The sequence below is a fragment of the Vidua chalybeata genome, chromosome 6 (genome assembly GCF_026979565.1).
Source record: "Vidua chalybeata isolate OUT-0048 chromosome 6, bVidCha1 merged haplotype, whole genome shotgun sequence".
Lineage (NCBI taxonomy): Eukaryota > Metazoa > Chordata > Aves > Passeriformes > Viduidae > Vidua > Vidua chalybeata.
In genome coordinates, this window is record NC_071535.1 from 39,724,322 (window position 1) to 39,743,570 (window position 19,249).

General features: G+C 40.0%; 2 long non-coding RNA genes across 2 annotated transcripts; one reads left to right on the top strand and one right to left on the bottom strand.

Annotated features, from left to right (window-relative positions):
- Positions 1-11,632: 11,632 nt before the first annotated feature.
- Positions 11,633-14,107, bottom strand: LOC128790208 (uncharacterized). Its single transcript, XR_008431662.1, has 3 exons — positions 14,024-14,107; positions 13,107-13,218; positions 11,633-11,899 (listed from the first exon to the last, which is right to left on the bottom strand). It is a non-coding gene; the product is annotated as an uncharacterized LOC128790208 (long non-coding RNA).
- A 46-nt stretch (positions 14,108-14,153) lies between these two features.
- LOC128790209 (uncharacterized) lies at positions 14,154-18,191 on the top strand. Its single transcript, XR_008431663.1, has 3 exons — positions 14,154-14,228; positions 14,336-14,584; positions 16,344-18,191. It is a non-coding gene; the product is annotated as an uncharacterized LOC128790209 (long non-coding RNA).
- The last annotated feature ends 1,058 nt before the right edge of the window (positions 18,192-19,249 follow it).

Consider the following 19,249-nt stretch of genomic DNA (forward strand, 5'->3'; position numbering starts at 1 on the left):
GGTCTGCTGGTCACTAGTGCCTAGCTTCTGGAGAGGGCTGGCTGTAATCCCACCACTTCAGAGAATGAGGACAAGATTGAGCAAACAAAGAAAATACAATTCTTTTCCCCCTGCAACCACCTTGGAAAACCTGTTCTTTATATTCTCTGTTCCTTTTAGCAGCAAAAAAACCCCACAATATCTATAAATGCTATTCAGGCACTGTCACTCTGAAAAATCTTGGGTTCTGGTATATATGATTAGTAGCATTTTCATTCTGCAAGTAACTCCAAATGCCTCTGTGGAGGCTTCTTGTGAAATTAGGAGCAAGTCTCACTGATTAAGAAAATCAGAATACATCACAAGGTTGAAGTGATTATAAAACTTCCTTTCATAGTCTATAATTAAAGTGTGGTTTTAGATTAGAAAGCTGAGTATCCTGGAAGATTAATGGAAACTCAGTTCTGCCTTTCTTATTCGTATACATGAATGGTATATTTCCCTTTCTAGTTTTTGTCTCTTTAGTGCAAGGATTTGACTTCACTTATTTACTGCAGTCTGAAACCAGGAATAAATGCCTGACACAGCAGAAAACCTTATGGTGTATGTCATAAAAAATGAATAAAGAGATGGTAAATATAGCCAAAGGACTTCTGAAAATGGTCAAACATATATCAAACACACTGGAATGTCAGAGGGTTATGAAAGATTGGTAGGTGCTACTTGAAAAGGTCAACCTTTAGTAACAAAAAGTTTTCAAAAAACCAACTCATCTTGACACACAGACTCATACATTTCAGGAAAGAGAAGAATTAAAGAAGACAACTGAAAATTTTTAAGAATGCCTGGCATGTGGCAAGACTACATCTTGTAGCTGGTCATCTTTCCTCTGACTAAAATTGAACAGAGAACAGTTTGTAATACATTAGCATCATCTGCTGGATAGTGCAAGGAATACAGTTTGGAAACTGCAATACTAAGTATGATACATACTATTTTTGCATTTGGCAAGCCATGCAGAATAGAAAGAACAGTTCAGACTCCTTCTGTTTTAGAACACTTCACATTTTCTTTTATTTCTGGAATGTTTTCCTCTGTTAAAACCTGAATATTTTTGCCTAAAAGGTCCTAGCTTCATGTAGCAGAAAGTGCTGTGTGACAACTGTAGGAACAGGATATTGGTATACAATATTGGCATTAATTGCAAATGTAACATTTAAAAAAAGGGGCTTAATTATTTTAGCCATAGAAAAATTTGAACATCTTGACAATGAAACCCAAAAAAGAACTTACAGTCCACAGGCAGCAGTCCAAGACACCTTAAAGAGGAAATATGAATTAGGGTGGTGCCAGAAAAACATACAGCACTGTGGGAAATCAAAGTCTTGAATGTCTTGGCTGTAAGAGATACCAGAATTAATTTGGCAGAATGGGATACACCTTATATGCATGGAAAAGGCTGTTCAAAAATTACATCAGCAGTACTCTATAGTGATTGTTCTAAATATCTCCAAAATGGAACAGATGTTGAGAACCATGAACGGCTATAATGACACAGATGAGTTGCTGTTTAATTTACTCCTGGCTCCATTATTTTGCAAGGGTGGTGCTGCGCTCTCAGCAGAAGGCCTGGTGCCTGCAGCAGGGCAGCAGTGCTGCGGGCTGGACAAGGGCTCCCACCCTGGGTGCCACCTGCCCCTCTGGAGCACAGCAGACACTGTGCAGGCTGAGCCTGCATAGGCTGAGTCTGCTGCACCATGAGGATGTGCTGATACTACAGAGGAGCCCCAGGAGTGCTGATTCTTTGCATTAACCACCCAAAAATCAGGAAAATGCCAAAGCATGCAGCATTTTCTGAGAGCTGCTTAGGAGTGTGAAACTTTTCTTTTGACTTCTTCTCATGCCCATATTGTGAGGACTCATGGATACTCAGAGAAAGAAATACCTCATTTCATGAACACAGGGTTGTTGCCACGGTACAGATGAGGATATTTTTAGTTTACTATTCTCTGTGACAGAAGACAATCAGAATTGCTATATTTTATACTGAAATTGCATCTAGTATATCCTACATAGTGGGTGTAAAAACCCACTATGAAGCAAGTATTTCTTTTAAATACTCTGCTTTCTAAACAGAGGAAAAAAGGAAACCCATAAATACTGGAAAAGCAAATGACGTCTTACGAAGTCATAAAGTTGCATTATATAACACTGCACCACAGCCCCAGCTACTGATGATCTGTGTCTTGAAAAAAAGCACCATGGTCTTTTAAATGCTCATGAATATACATAAACAAACCCACTGCCTTTTTCTGCATCTTGCAGCAGGAAGTTTGAATATATAAATATATTGTGCTGTAATAAATGAATTTTGGGATGATTTTAACTTTTATTTTGAGTAGTGTTTTCTTATCTTTGATGTGTTTATTTGTATTTATGTATGCTATTATTAGTAGCAAAAACGATAATATGTAGGAGCTGAGAATGGTGGGTATCCAGGTTCTGGCCATTTAAGTCCAACACAGATCCTTGTAAGCCTCCCCAGTCTTGACTGGTCAAAAGAATTGCTCTTTTTCAGCACTTTTGCTGCTCCTTCCATTTATATCTTCCTTGCAAAATTCATAGAAGCTTCACAGAGATGTTTATATTCAGCAGTGTAGCAGGCACACCATCCCAGTCTTGAAACACTTCGAGGCTGCGATGTTCCACCCTTGAGGGTAAGGGAACACCCAAAATTTTAGTTGCTCATGGTCAAAAGGAACAACAGAAGTTAGAGGGTCTAAGCTAACCCTAATGCTAATCCTCACCCTAATGTTAGTCCCTGACTACTACATAAGCACATGGCAGTGGGAGAAGGAAAGGAAAGGAAAGGAAAGGAAAGGAAAGGAAAAGGAAAGGAAAGGAAAGGAAAGGAAAGGAAAGGAAAGGAAAGGAAAGGAAAGGAAAGGAAAGGAAAGGAAAGGAAAGGAAAGGAAAGGAAAGGAAAGGAAAGGAAAGGAAAGGAAAGGAAAGGAAAGGAAAGGAAAGGAAAGGAAAGGAAAGGAAAGGAAAGGAAAGGAAAGGAAAGGAAAGGAAAGGAAAGGAAAGGAAAGGAAAGGAAAGGAAAGGAAAGGAAAGGAAAGGAAAGGAAAGGAAAGGAAAGGAAAGGAAGGAAAGGAAAGGAAAGGAAAGGAAAGGAAAGGAAAGAAAGGAAAGGAAAGGAAAGGAAAGGAAAGGAAAGGAAAGGAAAGGAAAGGAAAGGAAAGGAAAGGAAAGGAAAGGAAAGGAAAGGAAAGGAAAGGAAAGGAAAGGAAAGGAAAGGAAAGGAAAGGAAAGGAAAGGAAAGGAAAGGAAAGGAAAGGAAAGGAAAGGAAAGGAAAGGAAAGATCACCAGTCCTGGTTCCAGTATCAGTCCAGCTGATGGGGTGTCCAGCACGCTGGGGTGTGCACCCAGGCTTGATGAGTTACCACTTTATGGATAGTTTTTTTCCACCTTGAAGACAGGTTTCTAGCTTTCTCTTCAAATGAGTTATCATGCACAGTCTGTTCTTTCAGACCTTTTAGGAAATGGGTCAGAGGGCTTCAGAAATCTTTGGTGGTCTTGATCCCCCCTACAGTCCATTCCAGCTTGTCAGCCTCATTCCTCTACTTGTGCTGAACTGTGCTGTGCTTATCTCCAGTAACAAGGACAAGGACTTTTGTCACAGAAATTGCTACCCTACTTCTGCATGGCCACCTTCTCCAACCATAGCATGTTATTACCAGCAATCCCCGGTTACTGCCAATAAACCTTGTCTGTTATTGCCAGTGATCCTTGGCTGGCTTCACAATCATTCAGCTACCAGCGTTTGAGAATCTTCTGGGATTCTGCAGAGTCCTTTTGACAATGCAGCTTGACAATCCAAAAGTGAATTCTACTAAGAATTGGTCAGAGGTGAAGAGCAAGGAAGGTCAAGTAGTAGTAGCATGAGCACATTCTGGTGATTGTCTGGGATTCTGTGTAGATTTCTATTTGCCTAAGTGTACTTGGATTCTGACATGTAGGGTGTGTCCTGATCTCAGCTGGGGTAGAGATAATTTTCTTCCTCGTAGCTGGTGCAGTGCTGTGTTTTGGATTTCATGTGAGAACAATGCTGATGCTTTAGTTGTTGTTGAATAGTGCTTACCCTAAGGCAAAGATTTTTCAGTTTTCTAGGCTTTGTTGGTAAGGAGCTGCACAAGAAGCTGGGAGAGAGCACCTGACCTGCACTAAGGAAAATTCCACACCATGGAACGTCACAGGCAGTATATAAACGGAGGGGAGTTGTCTGGAAGAGCAGATTGATGCTGAAGGATGGGCTGGGCATCAGTCAGCGGGTAATGTGAAATTGGATTGTGAGGGCATGGGAGATTTTTGAGACCCTGAGATGAAAACATGCGACAATGAAAAGAGGCATTATTCTAGAAAAGAATAGCTTTGGATAATAGCTGAAAAAAAGGAAAGGAGAAAAATTATTCATGTGATTCAGACTGTGAACTAGAAGGAAGAATCATTAGGGAAGTAAATTAAGGTGAACAAGGGATGGCAGGATTTCAAGAAGCAAGGAACAGAAGTCTTAAAGGTTCAATATAAGATGGATGGGGTAGGAGTTGAGACCCCAAGATTTCCTTAGGACAGTTGATCATTTGAGGCTAGAACACCAGAGCTTCACTTAAGCATCAACTGACACCTTTCTAACTTTTCTGAGGGCATGACCTAACCATTCAGTCCTTCCTTTTTTTCTGAGAGGAAATCAGCCGGAGAGAACAAAAAGAAAAATAACTAAAAATATACAGTGAATCATGGAAAATTATATCTACTAAATTTCACAGTGTACTGCTATTGCCATAGTAACCCTGGTTGGTAGATTACTGCAAGCTGTTTCTTTGCTAAATTTTCCTGGAAGCTTTGCCAATTCTCAGTTTGGTTTCAACATGAAGTTTAATAAAAAGTAACTCTGAGACCTCACATTGTCTCCCCCTATCTCTCTTTTGCCATCTTCCCCTTTTATTCCTCTTTATAAGAGACAAGTCCTTTAGGGAAGAGTTTTCAAAGGCATCTTTTACCAAAGTTGTAAATGGACTTATAGTAGGATTTTTGCGGTATGTTATGTTTCTGGTTCTTGATTTCCAATTCAGTGAAATGTAATTCTTTGTTGGAAAATGAAGTATTACTTATTGCTGCTTTCTTTGGTTGTTTTTCTCATTCCACCTAACAGAAAAGTCCAGCTGATCAGTGATACAGCACCATATATTACAAAACAAGAAAGTAAAAAACAGCATGGTAGGGAAAACATGAAAAGGGACTTTACCTCTTTTTCCTACCTTCTGACACTTCAGCTAACACTGACACTAACAGCTTCCAACTGTGAGAACAATCCCCAACCTGAGAGAAGGGTAGGAACCATAAAGAAAGAAGGCAACCCAACCAATGTTGGTTTTTTTTTTTTTTTTTTTTTTTTTTTTTTTTTTTTTTTTTTTGTGAGAGTTTCTTTCTCAGATATTGCAGAAATGCATTTCTCGTGTGCTTTGACAAACAGAGCTTTGCATTCTGCCTCCAGGTAAGTATAGCTAGTCCTCTTTTTCTCTCTTGTCTAATTTCAGAAAACTAGGATAGGTAATGTACAATGCCACAACAGAAAATGAGCTGACTAAAATCGTTGGGAAAACACTGTGAGTTAAGTTCATCGTTGCTTTTGATGAGTACTTGGTAATACACAATGAAACACACACAATGTCATTCTTGCAGTGCAATGCTGTTGGCCTTTTCCATACAGAAGTAGAAACATGTCCAAAAGAATGGTATCCTTCTGGCAGATGTATAGGAAATTAGCATGTAGCGTCCTATAATTGCCATTCTTTGGCCAATAAGTCATGAAACCATGATGGGCAGAACAGATCACATTTTAGATTTTGGAAGCACACAGATGATCACTTTCTCCATCTGATATAGCTCAATAGAATGTAAAAAAAATCCTTTTTTTAAGAGGATAAATAGTATAATTGTGGACATCTAGAAGGATGAATTATGTACTCCTGGAAGAATAAAACCAGTCTGGGGAAAAGTCTTGTGACAATTGAAATACCAGCTTGTTAGAGACAAGGGGAAAAATCCTTTGGTGTATAAACAGGAAGTTCCTGTTTGGCTTGATTCTTGAGCATTTCAAGCCAATGGCTGAGTAGTCAAAGAAACAACTTTATGAGTCATCAGATGCAGAAAGAAACTTTCATGTTTGCCATCAGCAAACACAGAAATGTGAGAAAGATGCACAAGGGATATGCAACCTCTTTTGCTCTGAGAAAAAAAGAATACTAAGTTAAAAATAAAGCTTAAGGCAATACTTCTGGTACAAAAAGCTTTTAGAGCCAAAGCCCTTAACCTCTTAAAATATGACTCAGTCATCTACATAAACTTTTCTTGGGCAATACAAATTTAATTCTTGCTGCTACATCAGTCCTTAGAAGACCCAGTGGTTAAGTTATAAACTACTGTGTTTCATCTACAAAACAGGTCAGTAATTTCCTTTTGTTGCTGCTCCATCCTTCTGGATAGTAAAGAGGAACTCAGTAAGTTCTCTGAAAATGATATATTTTCTTTTTAATAAAACACACAGACCTATACCAGAAATTAATATGAGGAAAGACTGGCAGAATCAAAGAGTGTAAAATAAAACAGGAAGGGAGAGCAGCTGTGCAAAATAAATGTGTAGTGTCCCTTGAAATAGTCTCTATACAGTGCTTCTTTTGGTGAGAGAATTGTTATCACCATGCAGGTGTACAATTGTAGACTGAGAGAAACAATAGAGAGTAGGAGTGTGACTGGAGACTGACAGAGTTCTGGGACATTAATAAAATACTGAAAAGATTTTTAAAAAGGAAGAAGTCAAAAGTTGTAACCAGAAAGCATATTCATGTGAGCTCTTTTGAAGGGAGAGCATGGTACACAGACCCAAGTAGGTCAGCTCTGATTCACTAAATTAATAGTCAGTACTGGGTAGGGAAAAATATTTCACATCTTTTATTTTTACAAATCTCTGGCTTAACATACACAAGTCAGTTTGGGATGAGCTATCTCAAATTTATCAAAGAAAGTTCAGTTACCCTTGAGCAGCTGATATACAATGGTTTGTTGTTCCAGTGCCCACACACTGGTTCTCTCCTAGGAATAAAGCCTAAGAAACATCTTAACATAAAGATCTAAAATGAACGCTCTTTACTTCATATAAGGATATTGGAGAAACCTGTCGGATGCTAATATTTCAAATCCTATTAGAAGTGAAAGACCAAGATTCTCTCACACTTTGATAGTCTCTGCCTTCTTCCTACACTGTGCAGACACATAAAATTGTTGCAATCCCTCACACATATTGATAAATATTTCTCATCAAACTATGTGACCAGATGACACACAGTGTGCTGTAAAAGAAAAGGAAGATTTTCAAGAGAATTATCAGGGCAATAAATTGACACTCCTCCTTTGTCTTTTAGAATTGTGGTGATCCTGAAGGGGAAATCCTATTTATGCAAAAGATAGCATAATAACATTTTTCAAATCACATATTGTGAGTGTTATGAAGGACAGAAATGAGGGCTTACCTTATTGGCATTATCCCCAACAAATCTGAGTGTGGTGACTTTCCCTACAAGTTACTGGAAAGGGACAAAATAGAGGACCAGTAGTGTTTCTCCATTTGACAAAACAAGGCCAAATTTCAAAGTGCAGTAATTAAAATAAAAGCCTCCAGCTTAGTGACTGCTTTGGGGTTTTTAATCTGGTTTTCTTATGCAACAAAGACCATGTGGTCGTGAGGAGAGACACATTTAAGAGGTGTTAGCTGGCCAGGGAGAGAGCCTGGAGGTCCTGAGCAGAGAGTCAGTGCAAACATAATTGCAAACTAGTAACCCAGCAAACCATGCTGCCCTTTGCTCAGCCAAGCAAGTAAAACTGGGGGAGCAATTGATCTGGAGCTACTGGCACAGTGGAAGAAAGGAGGAAAATCTAGGGACACAGTTCTGGAGGTCACTAGGGCTCATTATTTCTGCTACTGATTAAACAACCAATTTGCTAGAAAGGGATTTTCTTGGCTCTTCTCTCACATTTTAGAGTTCTTTGTTGCAGAGGAGAGAGTGGAATTGCAAAGCATGTTCTGTACTTAATTGATGGCCCTTACTGACATCCAAAACCATGTAGAAATCCCAAAGCAGCCAGATTACCTCTTGAACTGCAGGACAAATACCATGAACTACCTCTGACTTGCAACTTGTGTTTTTTTCTTTTCAGTCCTCCAGTTCCTTGGGTTGCAAATATATGAGACTTGACCTGTTTCAAAATGCTTCCATCATTAGAGGACAACATTACTTTCATGCAGACAGACTTGCACACACTTACACACTCTATTGCAGCATCAAAAAAAATTTACTATTTTAATAGTGATGAACAAACATTGTTCATGTTTGAATTTCATCCACCAAAACAAAGCAGCAGCTGACTTCTGAGTTATGTTACAATTTTTATCATGCTGATGGATTTTAAATTGGTTTTCCTAGTTGTTACCACTTCCCAATTAAATAAAGTTAGTCAGTAGGTCTTAAGACAAGTTTCAACAATGTTTCTTGAATTGCTATTAGTTTTTAGCAGTTACAGAAATTACAGGATTTATAGCTTGATTAAATGCTTGAAATGCAGACATTTTAAAAACAGTATGGAAAAGGGAGACTATATTTACTAAAATTTCATCTAAGAAACTTTAACCTGGAAAGGTTCTTGCAAGTTCAGATGTTAGAAATTATTCAGAATTCAATTTCTCACTTAGTAACTAATTTAATTAGCAAAAGTCTGCTGTTCACCTACTATCTAAAATTTATTGTGAAACACCATTTCATAGTGAAGAGAATTCAAAATATAGAGGAAACTGGGACATAAGAAATTCTAATCTTCTTGTCTTTCTTAGTCTTGAGAGAACTGTAGTTTGTTCTTACAATTTCCTGACAAGGCCACGAGCAAAGACTTGATAGACCTTAAGTCCTTTTGTGTCTTATGCACATAGGAATCTCATTTTGCTAGAGCCAGGGAAAAAAATGGAGCCTTCAACAGAGTCTAGCCTCGACCCAGGAAGAACCACATCTGCAGCTATAGCCACTTTTTCACTGAATTGGTTCTTTAGGGATGTAGTCAGTCAAAATATATTAAAATTTTACCCACAGACTTACGGCAAGCTTTTAGAGGAAGCACTTGCAGCAGAACATCTGATGCCAATAGGTATCACCGAATATTTCCATCATATTTAGTGCAATATAATTTAACAAAAGGCTAGGTGAGAATTTTCTGATCTCTGAGTTGAAGAAATCAAGCTGTAAGTTGAAGGAAGAATCATAGAACAGTTTGGATTGGAAGGCACCTCAAGGCTTATTTCTTTGAACTTTGAAAGGGAGATGCTGATCCCCCTCGTTCCCTGTCTAGAAGGGGCAGAGGGGATTTGACACAGCAGTTTCAGAGGATTTGTGCACCTTGTGCATGACCCAGAGGGTGACCAGAGCTGCTTGGTCCCCAGGGCACAGGGCTCCGAGGTACAGGTAGCCCAAGGCCAGCAGGGCAGAGCCAGGCAGAGCAGCCAGGGAGAGGGGCAGGCCCAGCTGGGAGCCCAGGGCACCGGGAGAACTCTCTGACAGGCCAGTCCCAAAGCTGGGCTGGAAACCCGCCTGGCACCAGCCGTGACAAACTGGGAATGGGCACAGGCACGACAGAGCCCGGGCTGGGGCGGAGTTAAAATGCAGAGCCCGGGCCCGGCAGGGCAGCAGGGCCCAGGTGAAGCCGGTCAGAGCCATTAGGGCTATTGGTGCTACTCCCAACAGTGCCCCAGCCCTGACAGAGACACCTGGATCACACCGTGTACATCCCTGGACACAAGTGTCCTGCCATCTGCGCCTTGCATACCAGCAAGAGGGATTCTGGTGTCTTTCTGCCCGTTTGGGTGGTTGTCAGCCTACCAGCCTTGGAAATCATCCTCTGACTTTCACAATAACCATCAATTAAAGCTGGTTGAAGATGGACAGGAGTCACATAAGACAGTTATAGAAAGGATGCCCACAAGGATATGAAAATCTCCTGAGAGGTAGCATATTTAGGCTGGATCCCATTAACCAGATTACAAAAAGTTGTTGAAATTAATCCTGTTGCCTAAGGCAAACACCCTTTTTTTAAAATAGCGTGTGTCTAAATAGTACACAGATGTTGCCTTCTTTACTAAAAATGAAGTTCACTGGGGCAATGGTTTCTGAACTGAACAGTGTTAAGTGATCTTACGGGTGCTTCCCTTAGTAGCTGATGCATTTCTAAGACTGATAGCATGCAACTGAAGCTTGCTTTGAGCAATATTTCTGAAATTAAACTTCATCAGCTTGCTGAACAAAAGAAGCAGACTCCACCTGTGTGCTCTTGTCTTCAGTGCCAAAAAGAAGAGACGTGGCTGTAAGCAGCCTCACTACACCAAAGGCTCTCTATGTTCTATCTTCAGGACAGCTTTGTCCAGACTTCACCGCTAGTCTGAAGTGGGGTGCAGATCAGGTGCAATCAGTCTGCAGAGCTTTGATCCATGAACATAATCCAAGGTGACTGCTGTTCCCCCCAGGACTTGTGCAGCCTTACAGGCTGTGGGCACTTTTTTAGTCTTTGTCAGCCTTTACACGCATCTCGCATCAGAGTACCACAGTGACTCTGATGTGCTGAATGAAGGTTATGCTGGAAAACGTTTTTCTGAATACAAAGAGGTGAGGAAAACATGTCATGCAGGATATTTAAGCTTTGAAAGTGTTAGAAATTTGGGACAATATTTATTACATGTCAGCAAATACACTTTGCAAGGTTTTCACATTTCTATGCTGCATTCCCTACACCATGCAGTAGATGGCAGGAGCCAATAAAAATTTCAATGCAGTTTTTGTAGAAGTAACTAAGTTGATCAGACTTATCTTTGTTAGATTCTCATGTTTAATTTAAAAGAATTTTAGAGCAGCCTTTTTACATATATGGACATTATTAATACACATAATAGTTCTCCTGTTGTAAGATTTATTTCTTTATAATATAACTTGTATTATTAAACAATTAGTCTTTCAAAATTATGTTGATGTTTCAGGGTTTTTTTTTAATGAGCTCTGAGATTTACTAGACAACTTCCATAAGTTTCCTAACTTAAATTACACTTTAGGTTCTGTTTTTGTGACATGTGAAATATTTACTTCCATGTTATTTGCATTTGAATACATCAGTCATACTACAAAAAACAGAAGAGGAGCATGCTCTAGGCATTAAAAAACAAAAAACAAAAAAAAAAAAAAAAAAACAAAACAAAACAAAAACAAAAACAAACCAAAAAAACCCCAATGAAATAAAACCCGTATCAGAATTAATCAAAACAAGCATAGGTTCAAATATTCATTTGCAAGGATGACTCCTCCTTCCTAAATTACTCCTCCCAAGTTTAATAAAAAAGAAAATATTTTGCTTTGACTGTCAATCAAGATTTCCTATGAAAATGTTAATATTTTTTTTAAGTGCTGAGCTAAATTGTAACTATGAGGGACATAACATTCTGTTGTCAGAATCAGTTGCTCACTATATCTTATAATCAAAAGGGACCTAGCAGAGAAACATAAGTAAGCATTATGAGAATTTATTCTTTGAATTCAGTATGGTCCAGCCCATCTCTGCTTCCTGAGTGGAGACAAGTATCTGTTGATAGCATGTGCTCTTTGTCCACACAGCTGAACATCTCAGCTTGTGCTTGCAGAAGTCGGGGGCTTTAAGATTGAATTTCCATGGGAGAAGAAGAAAGAGGCATGGCTGCAGCTGTGCCTCCTCTCCTGTAGGAGTGTGTCTCAGCACTTACAATCCCTGTGTGTAACTGCTGCCTGTCCTGTGTTGCTGAAGGAAATGAAGCATATAGCTTTAAGATATCAGAGAACAGACAGTTAATTGTGCAAATGTGGAACCAAGCAAGTATTGTTACTTTAACTGAATCTGGAAGTCCTGTAGTCCACTATTTACTGCTATCACTGTCTGGATTATCAATTATCTCAGGTATGACTCATAAACATCTAGCTAAAAGGAAGAGCTACCACCACAACTTTTTTTTTCTGTGATAAAAAAAAAAAATTCCCATGAAAATGGATCACTTGGGGATATAGACTATTGCTGTAAATTTGTCAATGCAAGTTTAACTGATAAATCTGGTTTAAAGTGGATGAAGCACTCGAAACAATTTTGACCTCTATTAAACATACTTGCAACCCTTGTCGATAAGGAAACCCTCTCTATCAGCCCTCCTGTGTAGGCACACAGTTTGTGGTAGTTCGGAGTGGGGCTGCGGCTGAGCCTCATCCCCAATGGCTACAGCTGTGAGAAGCAGGTGAGCAGCATTGACAGCAATGAGCCATGGAGTGCCCAGGTGCACTGACCAATCACCAGGGGGAACAGAGGGCACACAGGTGCACTGCATTAACAGTGAGGGGTATGAAAGGTTGGGCTAAAGAACAAGCAGGGATTTCTGAAATGATATGATGTTACTCTGTATGGGCAGGTGCCTGAAACCTTCTGATGTGGTGTGGTGCTGCTCTGTTTCAATGAATGCTTAAAGCCTTCTGAAATTGTGTGGTGATACTCTGTGTATCATGGTTGTCTCAATTGTAGTATGTGCTGTGATGCTCCTGAGCTTCAGTTGTCCGAGCCCTGGGCACAGTCTTTCCCTGCTGTGAGGACTTTGGCTGCCTGTGCCATGGTCAGCACTGATTCCTGCACCTGTAACCAGGAGTGAGGCTGCTGTGTAAGGAACTCTGTAAGACTGGGCTGCCAGGAGCCTCCCTGGAGGCATCCTCTTAGGCTCAAGCCCTTCCATAGTCCTGCCTGAGCTATGTTGCTGTTTTGTAGTCTGGTCATGTTCCTTCCTGAGCCAGATCCTCTGATCTCAGTGTCTGGGTTGCCTTTGATCTGTTACATCCCTGAAGACTTGTCTGGCAAGCACTGGATTGTCCTCTGACCCTGTGTAGTGTCACCAGACCTGCTCAGGTAGGGTGGGACTTCACCCTTGCTGGTGAGGGCATTGCCCTGCTGTCACCCTTGGCTCCCAGCTCACCTTGCCTTGCAGAGCAGCTCTCCTCTGCTCTCTCACACCAGGTCACTGGAGCCACTTCTTAAGTAAGGATCTTTTCTAGTGAGCCAGTGAAATGAAAATATGATCCCAGACCCTTGAAGAAAGTGTAGTTAATTATATTTAATAGCTGGAATATTTTCAACAGTGCACCAAAGCAAACTGGAGTTAGTAAAACTAACAGTGTTCTCAACAGCAATCTGAGTCTGCTAAATCCCTATGATAAACTGGAAAACTCTGGACTGCATTGTTTTCCATCCAGAATCTCAGTACTGTTTTGGTTGTTTTGTTTTTCAGCTGCTGAAGGCAGAAGTAGAATTCATCAGCACTCTCGCTGACATACAAAGGTACTTGTTCTCATTCCTATCCTATAAAGAAGCAACCTGTTTCATCAAGGCACAAGGCAACAGAATATAAATATTTGAACCCATGATTCCTCCTCTTCTGACCATACTGGGTTTGGAAAGAGGCCTTTTATTTAAATCCCTTATGATAAATTTATTACTTGTGCAGTGTATTATTTGCAGAATTAGCTTTAGCAAGAGAATTTAGGCAAATTTGGAAGAGGAGAGAGTGATTTGGGGAAGAGTTCATAACATGATACAGTGGAGCAGAACTGAAGGCAGACCTCAAAAGGCTATGGGACATGTAATCGGTGACAGTCATGTTTACTGTTCTATTAAACTTCAATTCAACTTCTACTGTTCTATTAAACTTCAATTAATTTTTGAATGACTTGTCAGCTTGGGAAGCTACTGGCCACTGCCTGGTACACTGGGTTGTAGGCACTGGTTAGAAGGGACTTCTCTCAGCTCCTCTGTTCTAATGAAGCTGTATGTGTCTCTGGCTGTAGTACTTTCAAACTCTAAGAGCATATCCCTCAAAGTCAAGCAAATATATACCTGTTCCCTTATGGTCTGTTCAAGTATGGGATCCATCTCCTTAAAAACCTCACTGTTGCTCACATTGGATCTACTGCAAGAGTAACCATGTTACTGAGGCCATTATGATGGGAGCACCTGTGGAACTGAGATGCTGTGAAGTCTCAGAACTCCAGGCTGTTCACCTGCAGACAACTAAAGCCCAAGCACATATCAAACTTGTTAGGTAAGTCTTCAGACTGTGAATCTGATGCCATTTTGGCTTGGGGGCCACTGGCTTGGTTCTTGTTTTTAAGATAGTCTGGATTGAGAGCTGTTTGATGTGTTCCCCAGGAGTTGGTACTGGGACTGGCACTGTTTAACACCTTTGTCGGTGACATGGACAGTGGGACTGAGCACACCCTCAGCAAGGCTCTGACAGCACCAGGCTGTGTGCTGTGATGGACACTCTGGAGGGAAGGGATGACATCCAGAGGGACCTTTGCAGGCTTGAGAGATGGGTCTATGTGAACCTCATGAAGTTCAACAGGCAAAGTGCAAGGTCCTGCACATGGGCTGCAGCAATCCCAATTACAAACACAGGTTTGTCCACAGGGAAAAGAATGGATTGAGAACAGTCCTGAGGAGAAGGACCAGGGGGGTTGGTGGATGAGAAGCTCCACATGAGTCAGCAGTGAGCACTCGCAGTCCAGAAAGCTAACCATGTCCTGGGCTGCACCAAAAGCAGTGTGGCCAGCAGGATAAGGGAGAGAATTCTTCCCCTCTTCTCTGCTCTCATGAGATGTCACCTGAGTACTATGCCCAGCTCTGTGGTCCCCAGCACAACAAGGATATGGACCTGCTGGGCAGGGGTTCAAAGGGGGTGTCCCAAAAATGAACAGAGGGCTGAAGTATCTCTTTTGTGAAGACCAGCTGAGAGAGTTGGGATTGCTCATCCTGGAGAAGACTTCAGGAAAGACATACAGAAGCCTTCCAGTATCTAAAGTGGGCCTACAAGGATAGGGAGGCATTGCTTATCGGGGAGTCTAGGGATAGTACAAGAGATAATGGTATTAAACTGAAAGGGAGTAAGTTTAGATTAGATATTAGAAAGAAACTCTTTACTATGAGGATGGTGAGACACTGAAAAAGGTGGAAACTAAAGGATCTTTAAGGTCCCTTCCAACCCAAACCATTCTATGATTCCATGGGCATGTCTGGAAGTGAAATGGACATCTCATCCTGACCACTGGTGTGTAACTGCTGTTTGTAAGCCCTTCAGCATGGGCTGGGATGAATGTGATCCAAAGGGTTATTTCCTCTCACAGGCAGGAGCCAGCCCACTTTGGCCTGACCAGATGCTAACTATTTGCAGGTTTAGTGCCAATTGTCTGAGGCCTTCTAATAATTACTGACTGGGTACTGTTATCTCAGTTTTACTATTTTATGCAACTATATTGAGCAAACAGATATTTCAAAACCTTTTGTTTTGTGAACTGAACCAAGAACTCTTTTGGTGTGATTGGGTGTAAGGCAAATAGGCCTTTTTATGCTACAGATCCTCCCCAAAACCCATGCATACATATTTAATTTCCTTCCTTCGACACTCCATGAAATACTCTCTACTCTACACTTTCTTCTTCTGCTGCTTTCTCAAAACTACATTTTGCTTGGATATAAGATATATTTTTAAAAACCTTTTAAAAGCTCTTAGCTTCCCAAAGCCCTAGTGGAAGTGATGCAAACTGTTTTTAATGAGTCCTGAAGGCAGCCTAGAGGCTACACTGACTGAAATATTACATTTTTAACAGTACTTACTTAGTACAGCTGTCATCTCTCCATTGTAAACATTCCTCACCTATACTCAGACACTCTCTCCCCATCTTAATCTACCTTCATAATTCCATCACTTTCAGTTGCAAAACAATAGTTACTAAGTTTGCCTGATAATTTTCTATTGAAAAATAGAAAAAAAATTCTATTTTTAATTTTTTTTTAATTATTTTTATTATTATTTTTCTATTTTCTAGAAAATATGTTTTTTGTTTTCTGTCAGACTGACAGCATTTCTAGCCTTACATCATGAGATATACTGGCAAATCCTAAGAAACTTAGGAAGATATTATCTGGGGGGGTTATGAGTCATTAAGTATGGCTCAGGTCCTGTAAGCATTGAGGAAAAAAAAAGAAGGGCCATGCGCAATGTGTTGGTATCACTGATTATACACAGAACTTTGTAGAAGCAAAACTAAAACACACTACATTATTTTCAGACAAAAATATTTGGTTTAAAATAATTTCTTAAATCTCTTTCTACAAAACTGAAAGTCTAGAGGAAAATTTTACCTTATGCTTCCCTCAGGTGACTGCTATTCACACAGAAAGAGAATGAATAGAAGACTATCTCCACTTCAGACATTTTTGATTTCTAAACTATCATTAAAATGTCACAATCCCACTGCAGTCCTCTTCACTTCAGGATTTTCTCTCTTATCACAGCAGTCAGTTGGTTTGGGCTCTTTGCTTCTCTTGCCATTGTGCACAATTTAATACCACTGTCAGAGGAGGATAATGATGGCGCACCACAGAAAGTTTTTGTGTTTTCAGCTCTGTATGCTGGAGTGTAACTGAACCTGTTGATGATTTAAATTCCTCTAACTTTTTGAGGTTTCAAAATGTTGCCTGCTCTTCCTCCAATAATTACATGCTATGGCAAATAATTCACTTTCTCTGAGTGGGCCAGAAAAACCATATTGACAGACAAATGCAAGAGAGAAAGGACTGATAAATTTCTGTTACATGTTCACACCTCAGTACTCAGAAAAGTCACTGCCCAAATTCTAAATAGAAATTCATCATCAAAGTTGGTATTAATAAGTCATACACCATCCCCTGACAGAGGCCAGAAGTTTAACAGATCTTGGAGAACAAACTTCTTTCATGGTTCTACAGGTGGTCTCTCCAGATCAGTGCAACAGCTGAGTATGACTGATGTGGGGACTTCCCATCCCAAGGGTCAAAGAGAATAACCTGGGGGGGACCTGGGCAGGCATATTCAGTGGAACTACATGCACCAATCTGAGATTCGAGTAGGAGCATCCAGAATAATTTTAGGAAACTGGGAAATACTTGCTTAAAATTTCCTTATGCTGTTATCTTGCCTTGGAACTCAGAAGACATTGGACACCTTCTCAACACCACAGGTGGCAGGGATCATTCAGAAGACTTCAGTACTTATCTCCAGATTTGTAGGTGCTGTTTTCACATGGTGAGACAGAAATCTCCTGGATGCTTCTTTGCCGTTTGGAGGAAGTTGGAAGTCCATGCTTCATCGTGCTATAGACCTCCTGCTTACAAGCACAGAAGGGCTGATGGCAGATGTAGCGGTTGGAAGCTGTCCGGGGTACAGTGACTGTGAAATAATAGAGTTTTCAATATTTGGTGAAACAAGGAGGGGCATCAACAAAACTTCTCCACTGGACTTCTGGAGAACTCACTACCAGTTCTGTTATGATAATGATGTGGATGTTTACTTTCATTTATGTTTTATTTCCAATTCCAAGCTCTAATTGATCTCTCACAAAACCTTTAGATACCTAGTTAGATGCAAACCACCTCTGTTTGCTTTCTGATACAAAACTCTGCATTGTCAATTGGATTATTCTTGGAATTCTGGTTAATGGAAGGACCTGTATGTTCCTTTATAGCAGTCACTGTCCACAGCTTAGACTATGACTCTTCCATGATGAATGCCTGTTGTATTAAGGTGAAGCGGCCTCTAGCAAGTTGACATTTGTTTCCTGTTCACTGAAATCCTGATGACTCAAAAAGCCCTTTTTTCCTTTCCATCCTCATCAAACACTCTTACATCAAATGAGTTTATTTACTTCCACCTAGGACTAAAGCCCCAGCTTTACAAGGGTCTGGTTCAAAAAACACTTTTACAAGCATTATTTATCCAAGGGGTTTGATAGAAATGCACTACAATGGACACCATCCCCTTTCATTTTCTTCCACCATGTAGAAACTTAAAAAATGGTACAGATCAACCTCTTCTTTTACATTTTTTTCTTCTTCCTGTTCTCACAGAAATATGGGGCCATTTAAATTTTTCTGCATATATTTGTGGACAAATTTACTTTTTTAATTAAGCTATTATATTTTAAGAGGATGTCATCACTATAAAAGATGATAATAAAATGTTAAAGTTACCACCTACTACTGAAAGAATGAAAATTATTTATTGCTCATTATTAGCAGTGTTTGGCTTGTCACTCATTTTGGGGCATACATACTAAAAACAGACCAGTAAGTTTCACTTCTGCTAAAGATTTTTTTGCATTAGAACAAGACCACTTTGAATAGGCTGCAAACACAACAGAAAATTATATTCAGATTAGATTCTCCATGGAATTCAGAGTAAGAGTTAGTTCCCAAAGACTGTTCCATATATTTTGGATTTTACAGAACCAAAGACTTGGCATTCTACCAGAAAATTTAGGTTTAAATTATCATCCAAATAGTGCAGCCAGCTGCCTGTAGCTATTTTTTTTATTTTACACAAGGAAAGAAAACAAAGGTAAAGTTAAATATATTATAAAATTCTCTTTGATTTCTTGTATGTGTCTAAATAATGAGATTGAGTGTCTACATAAGAAGTTCCTGTTCTTTAGATGCTACTGAGTACAAACTTGTACCTCATTCAGAATAATCTCTGCCTTAATCTATGTTGGTATTAATTATACTTTTAGTCTGGCTTGCAGATGTTAAACCTTTGGTGGTAACTTGGCTGTATAGTAGGGGTTTATCCAGACAAGTAAACCGAGTGGCAATAACACCTGTGTGTTTTGTGCTGTTACGAATGGCTCATTAAATGTTGTAATACACTTCTGATCTTAAGAAAAGGGTTGGACAAAGACTGTTGTTACAGATATAGATTTGATCTAAGGCTGACTGTACTAGGGGCTTCCTGGAGCAGCATCTCTTAGGTCTTCTGGCTGATCTTTGCTTGCTGTGAAGGAAAAATAACGGAGTGCTGCTGATAAGAGAGATATTTTCCTCTGATTTGTTAATTTTGTACATCTGCTCACTTTCTACCCTGCCTGTCCTGCAGCTGGCCTTGATATCTTTGTTACTGAGTTGCTTCCCACCACAAGGAGAGCACCACAGAAACTTTTTTGAATCATCACTTCCATTCAAAGATAGTCACTCCAGTGCCCATGGAATCCAGGGAACCAAAGTAGCTTAATAAACATCTGTGTAGTTGGT